Below are 20,697 nucleotides of genomic sequence, written 5' to 3'. Positions count from 1 at the left end.
TGTGGGGTTTCCAAAAGGTTATAATACAAATACACAATTGTAATTTTAAAAAGTCTATAGAGATTAAGACAAGAACCAAGGTAGATTTGGGAAGTGTGTCTTCTAGTAATTAATAGAGAATAAGTTATGTAATAGAAGCCCCTGTATTTCTACCATAAAATTCTCTGAAATTTTAAAATATTGATTAAAATGTTAAAGGAATAACATTTTGATATTATTAGATATTTGATATTTGATAGAATTAACCTATCTAAGTCAACCTATAAACCCTGACTCATGCCTTTAAAAGTGCCTATGAACCAGTCATGGATGCAAAGACCCAAATCTATACGATTCAAGACTGTAGGATTCACAGACCCCCCTGATTTCCAACCTCACATTCACTGCTCTTGGCCTAACTAGTGAACTCATGTAAGTATGGAGTCAGCAAAATAGCACCACCTATGCAGGTGAGATGCTGAACTTTATCTGTCCTCATCACTGGATTAAGAGAAGCCAAGGATATTGATATAGCACACCTCTAAGTGTGTCGGTGGCTTGTTTTTCAGAGATAAATGACACTTGAGCCAGTCAGCTAGGTGGTCCTGAATGTGGGCAGCACCTTCTAATAGACTTGGACCAAAAAGAAGCTGGGAGGGCAACCCACTGTGTTGTACGCCCAGACTCAACCATCTGGAGCTGATGTGGTTTTAGGGCTGTTGCTGCCTGTGGTCATCAGCTGTAAGGCCCTTCCATCTTTGAACATGGACTCAGTTGCAGGAACTCTTTTCCTAGGGAGATATTGACAAGCATTTACTGCTTCCTCACAGAGCCCTGACAATCCCATTAAAGTATAACTTCTGTTAACAAAATGTGGGTGATGGGCTCCTTACACTCTTTGGGGTGACCCCAAAGCTGCTATGCCACTGAAAAGTTTCACCTCAAAATGGATGACAACTTTCCCCTAGCTGCAAAGGTAGAGTCCACCTCAGTTAGCCCTCCATAGTCTGTGTACACTAGCACCTCCCAAGACCATAAGCTCACATGCACTTAGGGAAGAATTAAACACACATGGCTGAGAAGTTCATAAGGAAGCAATTAGAGTCTCAGGTGAGGTTTGAATGACCCTTCCCAACCCCTCTTTCTAGAAGGGAATGCCAACTGCCAACACACCCAATCTTTTTCAAATAGTCACATCTGTTCTGAAGTAGACCGTGGCTTTCGTACAGAGAACAACTCTATACAGCAGATTTTCACAGACTACTATTCAGAGAGCTTCCAGGACTTCAGCCTGAGATCCAGGCTGTATCATGAGGTCATCTTGTTCTGAGGTTTCCGCTTTCTTAGGCTGAACAACCAGTCTGAAGGCAGCCATTGTGGGATTACTCAGTCCGTTAGCTTAGAAACCACTCTAATAATTCCCTCTTATAATTAGAAATCTTCATTCCATTGGTCTGCGCCTTTGAAGAACCCTGGATGAGATGGCGAAACAGAGCTTAGTGAGCATGGAAGGTAGAAGAAACTGATATTAGAGTCTGGAAATGCAAGCTCATGTCTTAATGAAAACTATTTCATAAATAATAACCATGCTCTTAATATATTGTTAGGCATACCACTTGGGCAATGGTCTAAAAGCAATTAGGTGTATTTGGCAGGAAATTAAATGAAAAATGCAAGCTGGCTATAATACTCAGATAATTCGAAAGCAGAAATGAAAGGGACTAAATAGAGTTCAGGAATGTGGGGCAATGACAAGTTAGAAAGGCTGATCACTTCTAGGTTTAAAATGTAAGAAGTAAAATTGAAGGAGCTTTAAGATGATTAAGATTTAATCTATTTGAAATAAAGCAAATTAGAGATGTGGCTTTTACTTTCAGTGTTAAAATATCTAAGTGAACTAGGATGCTTCAATGCAAATATAGGAATGAGGACATAGAATTTTCAGACTAGCTAGAGGGGAATGAGTGTTTATTGTTTTTGTTTGGTTGGCTTTTTGTTTTGTTTTTGTTTTAGCAAAGAAGCAAAATACAAATGAAACTTTAGTTCCCCAAAGAGACAGGCAACCCACAAAATATTAAGATTGGCATGAACAAGAACTGTCTTGTTTTCATAGACTTAAAATTCCTAAGAAATCACAGTACCGCACTTAAAAGTCTTGGACACCCATCCTTTATGAACAGATGCAGCTGAGGAGAATACGTGTCTGCAGAAAGGTACATCTTCAACGCCTCCCTCAGGGATAGCCAAGGAGAAAAAACAGTACATGAAAGGCTAGCACTGAGCAGAATCGGGACCATTTAAACAAAGGAATCCTTCCCAAGAGCAGATCCTGAGCCTGACAAATGACTAGGCTAACAGAGTCACTGTAACCTCCAGAGAAACAGAACCAACATGAGAGAGATTTCTAAATATAAGAGTAGAAGATCAGAATGGTTTTTGAGTCCACATAATGGCTCTCTTCAGGCTTGTGAGTCAAGAAACCAGCAGTTGGTCAGTTTAAGAAAGTGGGAGTCACAGAACACGAGAGAACAAGTGCCCAACAGCAGAGTATGTGCAAGGGCCAAGGTTCTGTCCTAGTGTCACACACACACACAGAGAGAGACAGACAGACAGACAGACAGACAGACACATACACAAACCACACCACACACACACACAAATACACAAACCACACCACACACCCACACTCACATACACACATACACACACAAACACACAAACCACACACCCACACTCACATACACACACACACACTGAATTTTATATTAATAAAATGGTTTGCTTTGGGGAAATCTCGTTGAAACAAATAGCTTTGCATGTGTTGGAGATAAAATGAAAACTTTGTCCATCTACTCTCATGCCATTCCCTATCACTTTCTGGATGGTGCTATTCATTTGCACTCAGTTAAAATGTTGTTAACTTATTTGAATATAGCTATAAGATCATGTTTCACTTGTTTTCAAGTTTCTGGTTTTCACCTTGGAAACAGCCCCTCCCTCCTCCCTTTCCTTCTTTCCTTCCAACTCTTCTCTTCTTTATTCCATAGTAACTTTCCCAGAGCAGGCATAATTTGGGGAAACCAAACATAAAAATAGATTTTATAACATTAAAATTTTTTAATGTGATACTTTTACAATAATACAGTTTGATATTCTTTCCCTTCCCCAAGCCCCTCCAAGATTGTGCCCACCTCCCTAACCACACAACATTATGTCCTCTCTCAAATATCAAAATGTCAAAACAAACAACAATGAAAACAGTGAGGCAAAAATATCCAAATTAAACACATAGCACACACACACACACACAGACACAAACACACACACAAATCATGGAATCTGCTTGTGTTGGCCAACTACTCCTAGGCGTTTCTAGCTAGCTACCTAGCTAGCTATCGTCTATCTACCTACCTACCTACCTATCAATCTTTATATTTCTTTATACACACACACACACAGTGAGAATACCACAAGAGGGTGATAGCTTTTGGCCCCATGATCTCTGCCTGTGGTTGAAGTGACAGGCACCTGTGAGCCACCTGGGGTAGGTATTGTCACCAAACTGAGGTCCTGGGCAAAATCACAAACACTCTTAACTACCCAGCCCTAAATGTAGTCTACTCTATCCCTAAATGTAAAATCCTAAAATGTTCTATTCACATAAATTGCTTTCTCTCAGCAAACATAAGTGCAGGCTGCAGGGAAATGGGTAGTTTGAACCATTTGTCAACAGTGAACTCTGAGGTCAAGAGATGGTCAAGGGGCTGCGGGCAGGTGACTTCATACTAGCATGAAGACCCCCAGAAACTAAACCTGGTTCTTGCTAGTTTAGATCTTTTTAGATCTTTTCTTTTCTCTTACTTTCTCTTCTCTCCCTCTTTCTCTCTCTCTCTCTCTCTCTCTCTCTCTCTCTCTCTCTCTCTCTCTCTCTGTCACTGTTATTGTCATTGTTGCTGTTTTTTTTTTAATTCATTTAACTCACACTGTAGGATTCTATTTTCTTAAGCAGGACTAGAAAGTCATTCACAGGAACTCTGTGGAAGCCCACCATTTCTGTGCCTATGCAGAAGCTCCCTGCTCAGGGTTCCTTGGCTTTATCCTTCCAGCAGCTTTTGGCCCCATGATCTCACTGAGCAAACCCTTGCTTTGGTTTCTCAGATGAAGAAGAAGAAGAAGAAGAAGAAGAAGAAGAAGAAGAAGAAGAAGAAGAAGAAGAAGAAGAAGAAGAAGAAGAAGAAGAAGAGGAGAGGAGGAGGAGGAGGAGGAGGAGGAGGAGGAGGAGGAGGAGGAGGAGGAGGAGGAGGAGGAGGAGGAGGAGGAGGAGGAGGAGGAGGAGGAGGAGGGGAGGGGGGGGAGGAGGAGGAGGAGGAGGAGGAGGAGGAGGAGGAGGAGGATGGCTAACAATGAAGCAGTGGCTCACACGGGTGGTGCCAAGCATCTAAGTTCACATAGCAGCTTTGTGGATGGAAAGGGCATGGAAAACAGACCCATTTTACAAACCTCTTCAAGGTTACTGAGGTTAAATTTGCGACAAGTCCTATGACCAAAAGCCAGTTAAGGCTGTAAGTGTCTATTTTTATCTTGTAGAACACAAACCGTCACTGAGGGAAGTCGGCCCAGGAACTTGATGCAGAAACTGTGGAGAAATGTGGCTTTGCTGTCTCTCAAGAGCTCATGTTAAGCAAACTTTCTTATACAGCCCACAAACACTTATCCTTGGAAAGGTGCCTTTAACAGTGGGATAACTCCTACTACATCAATCAAAACTCAAGACAATCCCTCACAGACTTACTCACAGGCCACTCTGATTTGAGAGAAAAAAATCTCTCAAGTGAGACTCTCTTTTCAGATGACTCCAGGCTATTATCAAGTGGGACACTTGAAGTGTTGCAAGACAGTTTCCATGTAAGCAAATCACCTTTGCAAATGGTGCTGGTTCGTTGTTAAGATCAACAGTAACTATTTCTGGTAGCCGTTCTTCTCTTCCTAGAAATGGGACTACACTAAAAAAAAAAAAAAGTTTCAGGAACCATGTAAAGAGTCAGTTTCTTCTTAAGAAGGGGTCTGGGAAGCATCTTGAACTGTTAGACAGCCTAACATCAAACTTAGGGTTCAATGGAAACCACAAAACAGCTCCAAGAGATGGGTCAGTCTTTAAGAGCACTGGTTACTCTTTCAGAGAATGCCAGTTTGCATTCTAGCGTCCACATAGTGACTCACGACTTTACACACACACACACACACACACACACACACACACACACACACACACACACACACGCAGGCAAAACTCTTACATATAAAATAAAATAAATCTTAAAAATGAAAACCAAACCACCTGAAAACAGAAGAGCAAGTAATAACTCATTCTAGGCTATCAATAAATATTTTATATGCTTTGTTTTACTTTGATATAATTAATGATTTTTTGCACCAAGTTTAAGTAATGGGATTCCCCAAACTAACTCAAGAAAATACAAAAAAAAGAGTGAAAAGTAGGCTTTGCCTCAGAAATTTTTCTTAAGAGAATATTCTCGACAGTATACTAAAAAACAAAATTACTACTTACTTTGTTCTTAGATGCCATACATATTTCTAAATATTTTTTTTCCTTTCCAATAGTTCAACAACTGGCAAGTTATCAGAACATTTTAAAAAACTGACCTTTCCAAAGGAAAGATGTTCTAGCTGGTTTGGGAAATAGAAAATAGATTTTGTTTTTGTTTAAAATGCCATACTTCAAAGTTGCCTTCAGCTCCACATAGTGGACCAAAATCTCTTGGTATTGGTAAGTTAATAAGAAAAAGTTAGATTAACTGAATAGTCTTGTTTATTCTTAGAAACTAAAGCAAACCCAGTAACCTTTATAAGGCACAGCCAATTAAACCAGAACTTGAAGTGCTACAGAACACCGGGGAGATTATTTGCAAGACTTTATAACTGCCACGACCTCACTAGACAGACAGCCTGCTGTTTCTCGTGAATGAGCTATGCAGAGCAGCCCAACTGGTCCTGATGTGGGGATATGGGCAGATGAGTGGAGAAGGAAAGGTGAAAATTTCAGTCCAAAGCAATCTATGATGGGCTTGTGCTGGGTGTGCTTATAGCCCCTTTGGGAAGAAAGGCTGTCCAGAAGCAGAAAGATATGTTGGAATGAGTGGAGGAAGAATGAATACATCATTTTATTGAGTTTGAGATTGGGGCGGGGGGTGGGGGGCAATGGAAGGGGCCAGCTGTGAGAAAGCACAGGAGTAAGCTGATGAGTAGCAAGTGCCACTGAGGATCTAATGTTTTTACACTCCCTGAACACATTGTCCAATGGTCAGAAACAAGAAAGGGCACATCCTCAATGTTAGGCGCCCTAACCTCAAGCTCTTGATTCCATGGTGGGCACAAAATGGCACCAAGAGGAGAAAGGAATTAAAAGGAAAGAAAGAGCCCTGAGTGCGTCCTGGTACATCATTCAGCATCTCGGATGCCTTTCTGATCTTATTTTAATATCATTTCCCCTCAAATTTAAGTGATTTGATTCCTTAAGAACATTAAGGGAGGGCTGGAGGGATGGCTCAGCGGTTAGAGCACTGGCTGCTCTCCCAGAGGTCCTGAGTTCAAATCCCAGCAACCACATGGTGGCTCACAGCCATCTCTAACGGGATCCAATGACCTCCTGGGGTGACTGAAGACAGCAGCAGTGCACTCATGAATAAAAAAAGAAGAAAGTAAGTTAAGGGAACACAGAAAGAATGAAAGGTAATTACAATCACTCTGCCTTAAGTTACTTGACCCATGCTGATTTTATAGAAATTGTTGCCTCACATCACCTTACAGACTGGGTGGGTATGGGACTTTTGTCATTGCTTCTGGTTGTTTGTTTTGTTTTTAACTCACGATGATTATTGTTATATCATTGACTATTCCTGAATATGCAAATATTCAGTTTGTACTCCTTGGGAAATTGTAAATTATTTGGGAAATAATTACCACCATTGCTCTCAACCTTAAAGACATTTTTATTTATTTAAAAAACTATTTGTAGGGATAGTGAGATGGTTAGGGGCACTTGCTGCCAAGCCTGACAACCTGAATTCGATCAACTAAGATCCACACAGTGACAGGGAGAACCAACTCCCATAAACTGTCCTCTGATATCCAAAAGCAAGCCATGGTCTGTGTATGATACCCACATATAACTTGGATTTTTTTTCAAATCCTATTTTTAATGATGATTCCTAAATGCTGTGACCTTCCTTGTAACCCACCACCCACCAGAGATAGTGGAAAAGAAAGGATACAGGGGAAGTATACTTGTTTATTAAGGATCTTTGGATCAATTCCCATCTGTATTGTCTGGAAATCAGCAGTTCACAGATTAGCAGGCTCGGGCCACTCGTCAAACACTTCACACCAGCAGTCCAGTCCAGTCCAGTCCAGTTTGGTAGATTTGGGTTAGCAACAGGGGTGACCCTGGCACAGACAGCTGGGCCTCAGCTTTGGTTCAAGTCAGCAAGAGGAACCAAGGCGAACATCAGGAGATGTTCTTGGCTGTGCCTCTCTAGGGAATCAAAGATAAGCGAAGACGTGAGGTTTCGCACAGCAACGTGATTACCAGCTCTATTTCTGTCACGTGTCCTCCATGTTCCTTACCTCAGCACGTGCATCCAATCAGCCGGAGTCCTCGGAAGCAGACGCAAACTGCAGCGCACCACCAGGAAGGTTTTGTGTCCGTTTCTCTCTATGGCATCCCAAGAAATGCAGCTCGACCATGCAATGTAAAGTGGATCGATTACATGTGTGTCATTAGCGAAATATCCTTCATCGTGTGTCCTTTCGCATGCTTGCTTGAGCAGAACATCCTCCCTCCTGTGTCTGCTTCAGCAAAACGTTCCTCTTCACGACTCTGCCTTAGCCTTTCACACCTGTGTCCACTTTAACGCAAAGTGTTAAACTCCTTCCGGTGTTTGGCCCAGCAAAACACTAGCCAGCTGATCTTCCAAAGAACTCCTAAGTTTCCACTTCACCCACAAGCACACGGTAAACGCATGTCAAAAGATTTCTAAAACGTTTCTTTTCAAAATGTACGACCCAAATCGAAAACAGCACAGATACACATGTCAGCTTCCCCAAGCAGATGCCTGCGTTGCAGTTCGATGGCCAACATAAAGGCAGCCTTAACTGATTACAGGCTAAATAAACTTGTCACTGACTCAGATCCGAAGCTCTGTCTCGGTGGCTTACCATGATCATTTTCAAGAGTGGTAATTCAACTCAAGACACCAGCATGATTGTGGACCGAAGCTATCGTCTCTGCGGGAGATTTCTCACGAATCGTGCTTTGAACTCTTCTGTTACTCAAGTGTGATTCTCTCAGGGTACCCAACAGGGTTCTACGCAGCCATCTGAAGGACGGATGTTAATACGGTAGCTTGTCCACTGCTTCTGTCACCTGGGGACTCTGAAGGCTGATATTATGTCATCTGCTTTGTATGGGGCCAACAAGTTAAGCTGGGTTTTTTTTTTTAAACAGGCCATTTAAAAGAATAAAGATTCATGGACTTGTGTTGTAATGTATTATCTATGAGGCCAGCAGGATGGACCAGTGCGTAAAGGCGCTTGCCTCCAAGTCTGAGGATCTGAGTTCAAATCCCAAATGTAACTGGTAGGAGAGAGCCGACGTTTGCAGGGTATCTTCTGGGCCCCACACAGAGTCCGTGGCTCATGCATGACTACACACGTACAAAGACATATACAAAATAAACACAGTTGAACAGTTTTATAAAAAGCATTCTCTAGGAGGAAATGTTTTAATCAGACTATTCTAAAAATGTCGTCTCGTTGACAGCTGTTCTTACAGTCACAGTACATTACAGGCCCCCAAGATCAGATATGGTTTGGGCCAAGGAAGCACACACCGTTCTTACCTGTAGAGTATGTGGAGTCCACGGGGGATTTTAGCAGCCTGAGGTCACTGCTGCGGTTGCTTTAAAGCCCTAAACCTAAGCCCACTTCTTCAGATTTCCAGTGCACTGTATTTTGACTCATGTTATATGGTGCTTTGTCTAATTATAGTTGCAAAGGTGGTTTGTGAATAAAGATTGTTGAGAAAGCCATGGATCACAAGCAAATAAGACCACACACACACACACACACACACACACACACACACACACACACACACTGGGCTGTTGTTGAGAAGTCTTTCCCTCTAATCTAACAGGTTAAGGAGATGGGTGTGGTAATACAGACCCCACGCTTCCGTGTTTAGTGGGCCATCTACACCTACGTCTTTCGTTCCCCCCTCCTTTAATCCTCCCTTGCAAACAGAAGCGAAGCAGGGTGGGAGGATGGGGTGGGGTGGGGATAATGGAACTGAAGCCAATGCTGGCTGGAGAATGTTAGAGTCAGAGTGACTGAATGGGTTCCCTGTATGAGCCAGGAAAGAAGCTGTTTGCTAATTGGAGAGTGTTCAATACCGAGGCCATCCCAACTCGTTTATCTTATAAGGCTGGAAGAATGGCTTCTAGATGCTTTTCCTGGGGGCACAGAACTGAATTCTCTAACTGAACTTGTAAAATTGTCTTTTAAAAAAAAAAAAAAATGCTGGCCGGTTTTTCCTTTCCTTTCCTTTCATGTAGGTTAAACATGCAGAAACTTTGTTCCATTCGAGGTCTTTCCTCTCGGCTATCATCACCCTCCACAATGCAAATGCGTCCATATTTGGGCACAATGACCCAAAGGAGCCAAGACTATCTTGGGGAAAGAAAGCTATGTCCAGCAGGCTTTGCCTGCTTGCAGGTGGCTGAGGCGCTGGAACTCATAGCACGCGGCACAACATGCGACAGCAGGTGGCGCTCTCCACCAGCTCCAGCTCGAGCTCCGGAGACTCAACTACAGCTCAGCATCCAGCACTGGATTGGGTGAAAACAGGGCCCTGATACCTCAGTTGCCTACGGAAAGAAGGTCCAGGCAGGGGAAGGATGGTCCTTACAGTCTTGCACTGTGAGTTTGAAACGATAAGAAATTCAGACAGCAGCTCTGAGTTCCTAAACTGGCGATTCCGGGATGAACTTGGGCTACCCACTAAGAAGCAACTACAGGGCAGGCTGTCCGCCATGCGCTTGTAGGTGTGTGCACGCTTGCGTGTAAAGGCTCACCCATGGAAAGGAAAAGTGCTGGCTTTCTCTGATACCCACAGTTAACAGCCTCACGTGGAATCTCTGTCAGCGCGGCTTCCATCCAAGCTCTTCTACCTGCCTGTGGACTTGCAGAGGCTCCGGGATACCCACCCAATCTATCCTGTTCCCCGGCTCTCATCTTCCGGTTAAACAGTACCGCCATTTTGTTCCTCCATCTTGTTCCAGGTGGGTGCTCTTCCACTTTCTCTTTTTATTCTTTTCGACCAATAGAAACCTGCCTTAATTTAATTTAACTTTATTTATTTTCCTGGTCTTGGGCTTTAACCCCAGGGAGCCTCATGAGTTATTACAATCTACCAACCCCCAAGAGAAAAATGTTTTATTGGTTAACTCCCTTACAATGCTCTAGAGGGAAATGAGCTCTGGGCATTACTCTTTCTGTCAAGAATATTAGCAGGAAATACATAGCATAGAGTTGGGGGGGTGGGTTTTTTCTGATTCTGGGGGACGCGGGGGAGAATCTCATAGTGGACAACCTAGCTTTGAACTCATTAAATGGATGAGACTGGCTTTGAACACCTAATCATCCCAGTGTTGTTTCCTGGATGCTGAGACTGAAGACCTGCCTCACGTGTACACACTTTACTTCCTGAATTTGACTAATTGGTTTTTATTGTTGGTTTTTATTGCTTTTGTTGTTGTATGTGTGGTTGATTGGTTTGGTTTGGTTTTTACATTTCTTACACACACGTAGAATTACACTCTCCAGCGAAACACCTTACCTCAAACATAAGGTACCTCAAACATTAGGGATTTCTAGTAGACAGTTGGAGTAATGAACCTCATTTGCTCATCTCAAAACCGTGTCTCTGACTTCTCTCAGATTCTTAAAAATATCCCACGCGAATAGATGACTCCCATTTCTAGCCATGCACATGGGCGCTCACCTGTCTGCCTTTGAGTTTGTGAAATAGGATGCTGCTTTCTTACCTTTAGAGACCAAACATGAAGCCCTCTTCTCTTAGCAGCCTCTAGAGGGCAGTGTTCCCCTTTCATTCATTCTGGGTTAGGGCGGTCTGAAGCAGTTGCTTGGGGTCTAGCACCCGAAAGATGCTTACATGTTTACACTGTGTCTTAGTTTCCCTTGATTGCCTAGAAGATGCTTTTTGTCCTGAGAACTCTGCAATGCAAAACCGAATCAAAGCTTCCCACAAACAGAGAAGACTGGTAGTGACCTGACCTATGTGTGTGAAGTGGGAGGTGGTGGGGAGAGGGAGTCCACTGGCAGCACTGGCCTGAGATTATGTGAGACAAAAAGAAATGTAGCCTGGATTCTGAAGGATAGTAGGAGAGCCTTGGGCTAGCAAGAGGAGAGGGAGATACAAGTGGACAGAAGGGGAGTCATGCCGGCCACCAGAGGGGGAGCTTGGAGACAGGGAAAGTGCACTGCCAGTGATTTGGCCTTGCAGGGTCTGCTGTTCACATGGGGGACACTGTGGAGGGTGCATCAGAGGCTGGCCTTTGCTAACTGATATCCGTGTGAAAGCGAAGGCGAGATACCTGCTTTACTGACGTTCTCCCTAATTTCTCTGTCCAGAGGAAACTGCACACTACAACGCCCAGTGTTGGTCTGCATTCTCTCCCTCCTTTGAGAGCCTCTCGGTTTGCTTCACCACTGGCTAGCTAGCCTGGACGCTTCCCAGAAAACTGTTTCCCCTCCTATCTCAGCAGGGCACATGCACATCTGAGATTATAGACACATATACCACATTGTCTGGTATTTCTGTGGGTTCGGTGATGGGTCCAACTCAGATCTCATGCTTGCACAGGAGACATTTACCCACTGAGTCATGTTGCCAGCCCTGAAGAAGAGCTGGGAGAAAAGTGACCAAAAAAAAAAGATGTTAAAACAAACAAATGAAACAAAACCCTTTCTGTTTCAGTCATGACCGCCCTTATGGAAAAATCTGTGCACATGTGAAAGGCACACATGAAGTTATTCTGATTGAGAAACTCTAAACATGAAAGTCTTATCATGGATGTGTAGGACTCTTATAAAAAAAAAGAAATCTGAAGGGAAAATGCACCAAGTTCAATCTGCATTCCGCATATGTGTTTAATTCGTGGGAGAGATTGGATTTTTATTACTGCCTGTCAACTCCACTTTCTGCTGTCACCTTGGCTTCGGACACCGTCTCCTTTTTACCTGTTCCCTCCCAGAATTCAAACACACACTTAGCTGTACTGTGGTCAGAGACCAAACATATCTGAATGGTCACTTTGAAAACATTCTATATGACTGCAGGAAAGTCACTGTCCTCATCAAAGAAACAAAACTGAAGTCAGTAAGAATGGAGAAATGGCTCTGCGGGGAAAGGCAGACACCAGGTGACACTCTGGCCACTGGAGCTCCCTCTTTCTCCACACGCTGTTCAGAAAGCAAAGTAAAAGAAAGAAAGCCAGTGTGCCTGCCTTTTTCCCTGACGAGGGGGAAAACTCAATCAATCTTGATCAAGATCTGTAATCATTCATGCTAATGTAGGAAGACCTGATTATGGGATTTGCATAACACCAAATGAGTGTGTTTCTGAAATGAGAATTTCAGAAATCAGCAAGTAAGTTATTCATGAATGTATGGATACGTTCTCAGGACAGAACAATGGTTCTTTCACAAAGGAATAATTGTGAATCTGGTAAAAGCGAAGGTAGTCGAGAAACTGAGACATGCCTAGCCGGAGCCCTGGCAGCCTCTCTTCTGGCAGACGGACTTCATCTTCACCCAGACTCTCAATGAATGCCTTCCCTTAGAGGAGCATGTCACCTTGCAGATGATATCTAGACTCCAGCAGGTCTGTCCAACGCATAACCCACAACCGGTGGACCACATGTGCTCTGGGAAAGCTATGAATATGACCCAACAAAACCCATATGCTTACTTAAAACTGCAAGGGATGTTTTTGTGAATAATGTTTGGAACTTGACTATGCACTTCTGTAGCATAAACCTTGTAGATGACAGCACATTGTCCCAATGTCAAAAGGTGGGTGTCTTAGTCAGGATTCTCTAGAGTCACAGAACTAATGGGTAGTCTCTATATAGTAAGAGAATTGGTTGATGACTTACGGTCTGTAGTCCAACTCTCCAACAATGATTAGCAGCAACTATGAATGGAAGTCCAAGGATCTAGTGGTGGCTCAGTCCCATGAGGCAGGCAGGCAGGCAAAAAAGAGAGACTCTTCCTTCTTCCAATGTTCTTATGAAAACCTTCAGCAGAAAGTGTGTCCCAGATTAAAGGTGTGCACCGCCATGCCTGGGCCTGGGACTTACTTTTTCCCAGGTGACCTTGAACTCAGAGATCTCCTTGCCTTAAACTCCTGGGATTCATAGCCACTTTGCCTCAAGATCTCCGTACCAAGATCAGGATCAAAGGTGAGCCTTCCAATTCTGGTTCTTTTTTTTTTTTTTTTTTTTTTGGTTTTGGGGACCGAACCCAGGGCCTTGCGCTTGCTAGGCAAGCGGTCTTCCACTGAGCCAAATCCCCAACCCGAGCCTTCCAATTCTGGATTATAGTTCATTCCAGATACAGTCAAGTTGACAAGCAGGAGTAGCCAGTGGGACATGACCGCAAGTGACTGACTGTTTGAATGATCCTACTTCATATCTCTCATTTCTGCATATGGGGAGTGAGTCCGCTTCTTTGGCTTTGATGCTTTTGCTGTGGCCTTTGACCTAATTCTAAATAACATGAAAAACCAGGAACTCAGAAATATGTCTTGGGCCATTCATTATGATTATGATAACTAGATGTGATATAATGAAAATCATAATAATTCTCTATTCTATTGTGAAAATTCTTTATTATTCAAACTGTACAAAATGTGAGGCCACTTGCTAGCACAAAATCCACCCACCGTGAGGCAACACTAAAGTAGCTAAGGTGTAGGTGAGCATTTGGTAGCGAGGGGCCTCTTGTAAGCCAGTGTTTGCTCAGTTCATTGATCTTCAGTTCTCCATCTTGAATTATAAGTATCCCAACCAAGGACCAGTAATTATAACTTACTAATTTTCATTTTAACCCTAGGAAGTAGTTCAGGCATAACTTATCGACCTAAGCATTGACTTCAAAGACAGCTTCATCTGTAAGTGACCCCCGTCCCCAGACAGCAGAATTTAAAATTCATTAAATAAAATTCTTCGTTTTCCATTATAATATCTTGTTATTCATTTACCTTATGTTAATAAGGAGTGTTCTTGACTATTTCTCCCATTCAAACTTGTTCAAAAACGTTATTTTATATTAGTATTCTTGAACAAGAAGTGATGATGTCTCATCCGTCTTGGTTGGTTTTCCCAGCAGTATAGGCAAAGTCAATGACCTTGACTCACAATAGCTTTAAAGAAGAATGCCGTGAACATTTATATGAGTTGGCCATCCTGACACTGTGGGTTACAGAAGAAAGACAAAGCATTCTCTATTTGAGGAGGGAGTTCAGTGAGATAGCATGTCTGGGTTCTTGTTTTGTCTTCTGTACAGTGATTAGTTAAGAAATCAGCTAATTTAAATGACGTTGGGGAGCTTTTCTGGTTCTAAGGACACATGAAATCTTACTGAAATACACTAGCCCCTAAATTCTATGATATAATAGGCTGATGCAAGCTCCTAAATTATATCCAGGAAACCTTTGAGATGGATGTGTTCCTTGGTACATTTCAGACTGTCTAATCTTTCTCAAAGAAAATGACTGTTTCATTATACATTATTGTACCCAAAAGTCAATCGAATTAGGCTCCTAAATTTATCTCGGTCACATGCGAAGATAACTGAGTTATTCACTGAATGATGAAACCTTCTCTTCGGTAACTGAAATATTTAATCATTTTCTTCCAATTTTGTCTTTCAAAATGAATTATCATCCTAAATATATTAATCATCTTTCAGTTACTATAAGGAAATATGGGGGAATAAGTAACTTACAAAGAGAAAGGGCTTATTTTAGCTCATTGGTCGAATCTAAGGTCAATCATTGTTCTAGGCATCTAGTGGGGCCCACAGCAGTCATGGCAGAGATACAGAGCAGAAAAGAAATATTCACTTTGTGGACAGGAAGAACGACTAAAGACTTGGATAGCCTGGAAGCCAGATCCCCTTCCCGGTTTCCTGCAGACCTCCTGAAAGTCTCTGCTTTCTAACTATTTTACCAATTGACCAATGCATGGTATGTACGCTGGGAACACATATGAAAGTGACTTTCTAAAGACACAGACACAGTAAAAGTCTGAAACAAATCCAAAAATCATAAAGTGATCCCCTATGTTCCCAGGGGCTCGGTCTGAAATAGCATGGAAAAAGGATGCAGAGTCTGTTCAAGGAGTCATTAGGAAAGAAACAAAAAAAAAAAAACCAATGGGAACCAAGAGGCTGGAACATGGAGAAGACCGCAGTACCTTTAGAAACAGTTAGAGAAAACCCCCTTCAACTCAGCCATGGCATCTGTTGCTTTCATGAAATTTCCCAAGGTTAGGTGGTCAGCCATAAACATGTGTGCACACAGGCAACGCTAATTGCACTTTGTTGACTATATAGATAGATGGTAGTTACGTATATAGATATATTTAGCTATCATCATCATCATCATAGAAGAGGTCATAAATTTGAGAGGGAACAAGATCACATGGGAAGAGTCGGAAGGTAAAAGGGAGGTGGAAGTGATGTAAATACAATATACTCATGGATGAAATTCTCAAAAAATTAAATTTTAATTTAAAAAGCAACAAAAATATTTAAAATTCAAAAGACAGTGAAATTTAAAGAGAAAAAAAACAAGCATTATTACCAGATTTAGATCTTGACCAGAATTTGAAATGACTGTATAGGAAATAACTAAGAATCAGTAGGTTATAGTCACTACTAAGGCAAGAATTACATAGCATAAAAAAAACACATGGGCGTGTCACAGAGACATGGAAACTCATAACCAGATAATGGGGAAATGCAAGAATTCATGACCATATTTGAAGTCTTATGAATGGTGGTACACTGCTGTGGTCACACCACTTGAAAGGCTAAGGCAGGAGGATCCCAGTTTTGAGATAAACTTGACCTGCATAGTGAGATGCCCAAACAAATCAAATAATCAAACAAGTGATGGGAACCGAAATTTACGGTGTCTAGAATGAGTGCATACCTAGACTAGATACAAGCAAAGCAATAGTTAGGGAAAACCTCCAAAATGAAAAGGAAACAGAAGGACCAGCAAGACGGCTCAGTGGGTAATGACACTTGCTTCCGAGCCTGACACTCAGAGTTCCGTTCCTGAAACTCACTGGATAAAATTGAGAAGAGACTCCCACATGTTGTTCTCTCACCTCCACATGGATGTTGAAGCTCACTGGGTTGAAACAAGGTTGACTTTCTGCTGTTGTAGTCAGTCATACTGCTACAAAGGACGGCATGCTACAATGAGGGCTGAGCCCTCCAGAGTAATTCTGGGAACTCCCCTCCAGGTCTCCTTCCTCTTTCTTTGCTATTGATGCTAGTGTTTTTCATCTCAGAGGAGAGCTTCTTTCTCCTCAGCCATCCCCACCGCATCCCTATACTATTCTGTGGCATCTACATAGGTGCATCTGCGATATTCTCTCGCCAACGTAACGACTTCTAATTTGTAATGAACTAATTAATGAAGCCCATGAGGTAGGTGTGAGTAGACTGCACAGGAGAAAACAGCAAGTGTCAGTGATGTCAGTGTCATCTTCTAGGAACTGATAAGCAAAGCGGGTAGAAAATAAATGAACATGAACAGCGAGCCCCTAGGGGATAATAGACATGAAAGACACACATCGTTTATTAACAGTGGAGTGCCCGTCCCCTTCAATTCATGAAGATTCACCAAATGGAAGTTATGACATATGCATAATACTAACAGAAAAAGATAAGTAATAAATTTAGAAGGTATAGATATGATCTTGGGGGAAACTACAAAATTGTAATAAATCAAAGAACTATGTAAGTATGTCCTGGGATCAGGGATCAGAAGTCTCAGCAAAGTTGAGGGGTTAAATCTTGCCTACTGAATGTGTAGATTCAAAGAAATCCCAATAAAGTTTCATTTCATTGTTTCATAAATGTGAACAAATCAATTCATTAGCGTACACAAAAGGGTCGAGGATCCAGACAAAATGCCCACAAAATTATTTTATTCCCAACTCTTAGTTTTTGACATTTCTATTCTAACACGCCTCAGAGAAGGATTTAGGAAGTGATACCCAGTAGCAAATAGCCCACTTACATTCACATCCTGATCTCTGATCTGATTCTCCTACCTGAGGTGGGCGAGTACCAGAGCAGATAATACATAGTCTCTGATCCTAGAGGAACTGAGAGTCAACTTGTTTCCCCCACACAATGTGCCCGCCTGTATCCAAATTCTAATAACACAAATTCCCGGGCCAAGGACAGGTGGCTCTATGCCAGCGCCTCCTGATTCTTATTTGTGAAATGAATTAACAGCAGTAGCATTGAGCTGCTGTTGATCTGAAGTCAGGGCCTTGAGGGGAAAGGCAACATTCAGAGAACTCTGTCAACTGTCTACATCCTCTATGGCTAATTTTAATATTCTGTGATTCAAGCTGGCCAGATCTTGATTTCTGTGTTCTTATTAAGCCCTATGCTACAGATTAACCTTAAGTATAAAAGGTTTTGGTGTATGTCTACTCAACTGTCTGGCACCTGCAACTAATTTTCCTCAATTATTATTTAAGAGAAAGGGTTTCAGCTTAATCATCTCTATTTCCCAGAGATGTCCCTGTGCAGAGAGTGAAATTGAAATGAATAAATAAATAAATAAACAAACAAATAAATAAAACCCTAAATAAATGAACACTTCCTAGGTGAATGCTCAAATGGTTTCTAAAAGTGTCCTTGAAGTGGAAACTTCTGGGAGGTATTAAGGTTTCCCTTTCCACGTGGCTGAAATTCAATTTTGAAGGGTCATACACTCTGAAGAAAACTCTCCTCAGTTCTTTCAGTCAGAAAGAATATGTCAAGGCATTTTCTAAGAGGAAATTTACTTTGCATAAACAAGTTGCTTGATATCTGCTCTCAAAGGCATCGGAGTCTGTCAAAGTGCACAAGTGAGCGCCCCTGGCTTTCTGCTCCATGACTTCATATAGAGTCCTCCCACTTAGATTTCTTTTGTGCCAGGGCTGGAGACTATGTTGGTCAGACCTATGTTTCTAAGACTTGGCACCTACTGTTACCTAGATGCAGACGAGACTTTGTTATGGGATGCAGTCCTGTGTGGAGTGGGAGTTGAGCAGTATCCAGGCACTACACCTACCGCATCAGCACCCTCCTCCCATACCATCTCCCAAAATAGCCAGGCAAAGTCTAAGGATACTGAACACACCCCAGGAGGACAAACAAGTCCCTGCAAAAACACGCTGCTTCAGGATGACTCTGCCTGCCCTGATGTGGCCATCAGCCTCCTGCAGAGGCAACAAGTGCAGGATGCTTCATCCTGGTTCTACATAAGGTCAAGTTAGAGTCTGGATCCTGTTAGAAAAACCCCTAGCCAAAGCTAGCATACAGGACTTTCTTAGCTCTTTATACCGATAGAGGAGGAAAGAGAAAGACCAAACGACCTAGCCAACAGAAAAACAAACAACAAAATTACAGGCATTAGTGAAGCTCTCTCAATAAAAACCTTAAATGTGCACGACCCCAGCTCATCAGAGAGGAGATAACCCAACTCTGGGAAATACCTCCAACAAGAAAAGACATTTAAATGGCAGATCCAGAAGGACAGAGTCAACGCAGCAAACAAACGCTGAGATCGAGCTGGTATAGCTATGCAGTATCTGATAGTCTGGGTGCCAAACCCCACTTGGTCAGAAGAGATAGAAGGCCATTGTGCCAATACAGAGAACAAATGCTTGATCAAGAAGGCGTGTGTATAGCCACTTATATTTATTTTCTTAATTATATATTCTCTCTGCTAAGTGCTTGATCCTTACAGCTTACATTATTTAGTGTTTGTTTTCTGTTCTTATACCATGACCTCTGCCTGTTAATATTTACTTTCTAAAGATTTGAAAGGAACTGTTCTTATCCACAATACTAAACATGATTGAACTTTGTAAAAGTTACTCATTTTTTAAAAAATGTTATTTATCGTCCTTTATAGTCTTTTAATTAGAAATCACACAATTTTTTTCATCTTTATCCACAGATGAAACCAGACTCTATGGGAACATGTATACACATGCATACATGCACACACACACACACACACACACACACACACACACACACACACATACGCACACAAAACTAAAAAGATTACATTTTCACCAGTTATATGAAGCTGTATCTTTTTTAAGAAATTAAAATTCTCTGTTTCATGAGTATGAGTGTTTTGCTTGCATATATGTGTACAAACCATGTGTACTGAGTACTACCGAGGTCAGAAGATAATGTTGAATGCCCTGTAAGTGGAGTTACAGATGGTTGTGGGGCTGGGAATTGAACCTGGGTCCTCTGAACGAACAGCAAGTACCCTTACCAATGAGCCATCTCTCCATCCCCATCGAGCTGAATCTCTTAAACCTGATTTTGATATTTACTAATGATTTTTGGGGGTCATGGATTTCCTAATCTTTTTTTTAAATCTCTATTTTGTTCAAAACTATAGAATATCCCAGTCGATCTTCATAACTTCTCAGTGTCTCCTTGTTGCCTTAACAACCGAAAAATCGTTTAACTGGGTTTAAGATCAGGAAACCCCAACATCCCTAGGAACTCCATTGTTTGTGTACGTCTTCAAAATTAACATTGCCTAGCAGAAGTCTTGCTGCCTTCTTAATGCTTTTTAGAGGTTTGAGTGAATATGGTTTAATTTCATTTTAATTGTGATCTGAGCATTTGACACAACTAGTTCTAGAGGTGAAAGTTCCTGTCAGTGGCTTGCACAGTACTTCATACACCCTGCAGGCTCAGTGTGTCTTCCTTCCATTGAGAACCTTTTCAGCTCTGCTTCCAAGCCTTCCATTCCGGTGTCTTGCTCAACAACCACAGCTATCTATAGACCAGGATTTCCATTTGCCGTCTGCAGCATTCATCTCCCATCACGAGTCGCTCAGTTTCTTATTCTATACTTTCCAACAATCTCCCAAATTTTAACCTAAACACCTTTTATTCATTTTTTTAGTCAATGCTAATTTATTTTTCCACCACACTGAAATTAAGTTTGGAAATGAACAATTTCATCTGGCATTTTAAATATTTTCCTGTGCATTGCTAGTTCCCTTTATATTTCAGGCCTTTCTTTCCTGGTGGAAAATTCCATGTTTACTACCTCTTGAGAATAATGGTACTTGTTGTTAGATATGTATTGACATGGAAAATTGACAATGCAGTGTATGATGGAGAGAGAGAGAGAGAGAGAGAGAGAGAGAGAGAGAGAGAGAGAGAATGGAGGAACTTTGTCATAGCTGAGGATCAATGAGGTGAGGGAGGGCCCTTTGACTTTTTATTCATGGTAATCAACAAGGACTCTTGAACTAAGCTCCAGAGAGCATCCTGCATTCC

This window comes from Rattus rattus, chromosome 8, assembly GCF_011064425.1.
Source record: "Rattus rattus isolate New Zealand chromosome 8, Rrattus_CSIRO_v1, whole genome shotgun sequence".
NCBI classification, from domain to species: Eukaryota; Metazoa; Chordata; class Mammalia; order Rodentia; family Muridae; genus Rattus; species Rattus rattus.
Note: the sequence above shows the minus strand (reverse complement) of the source record.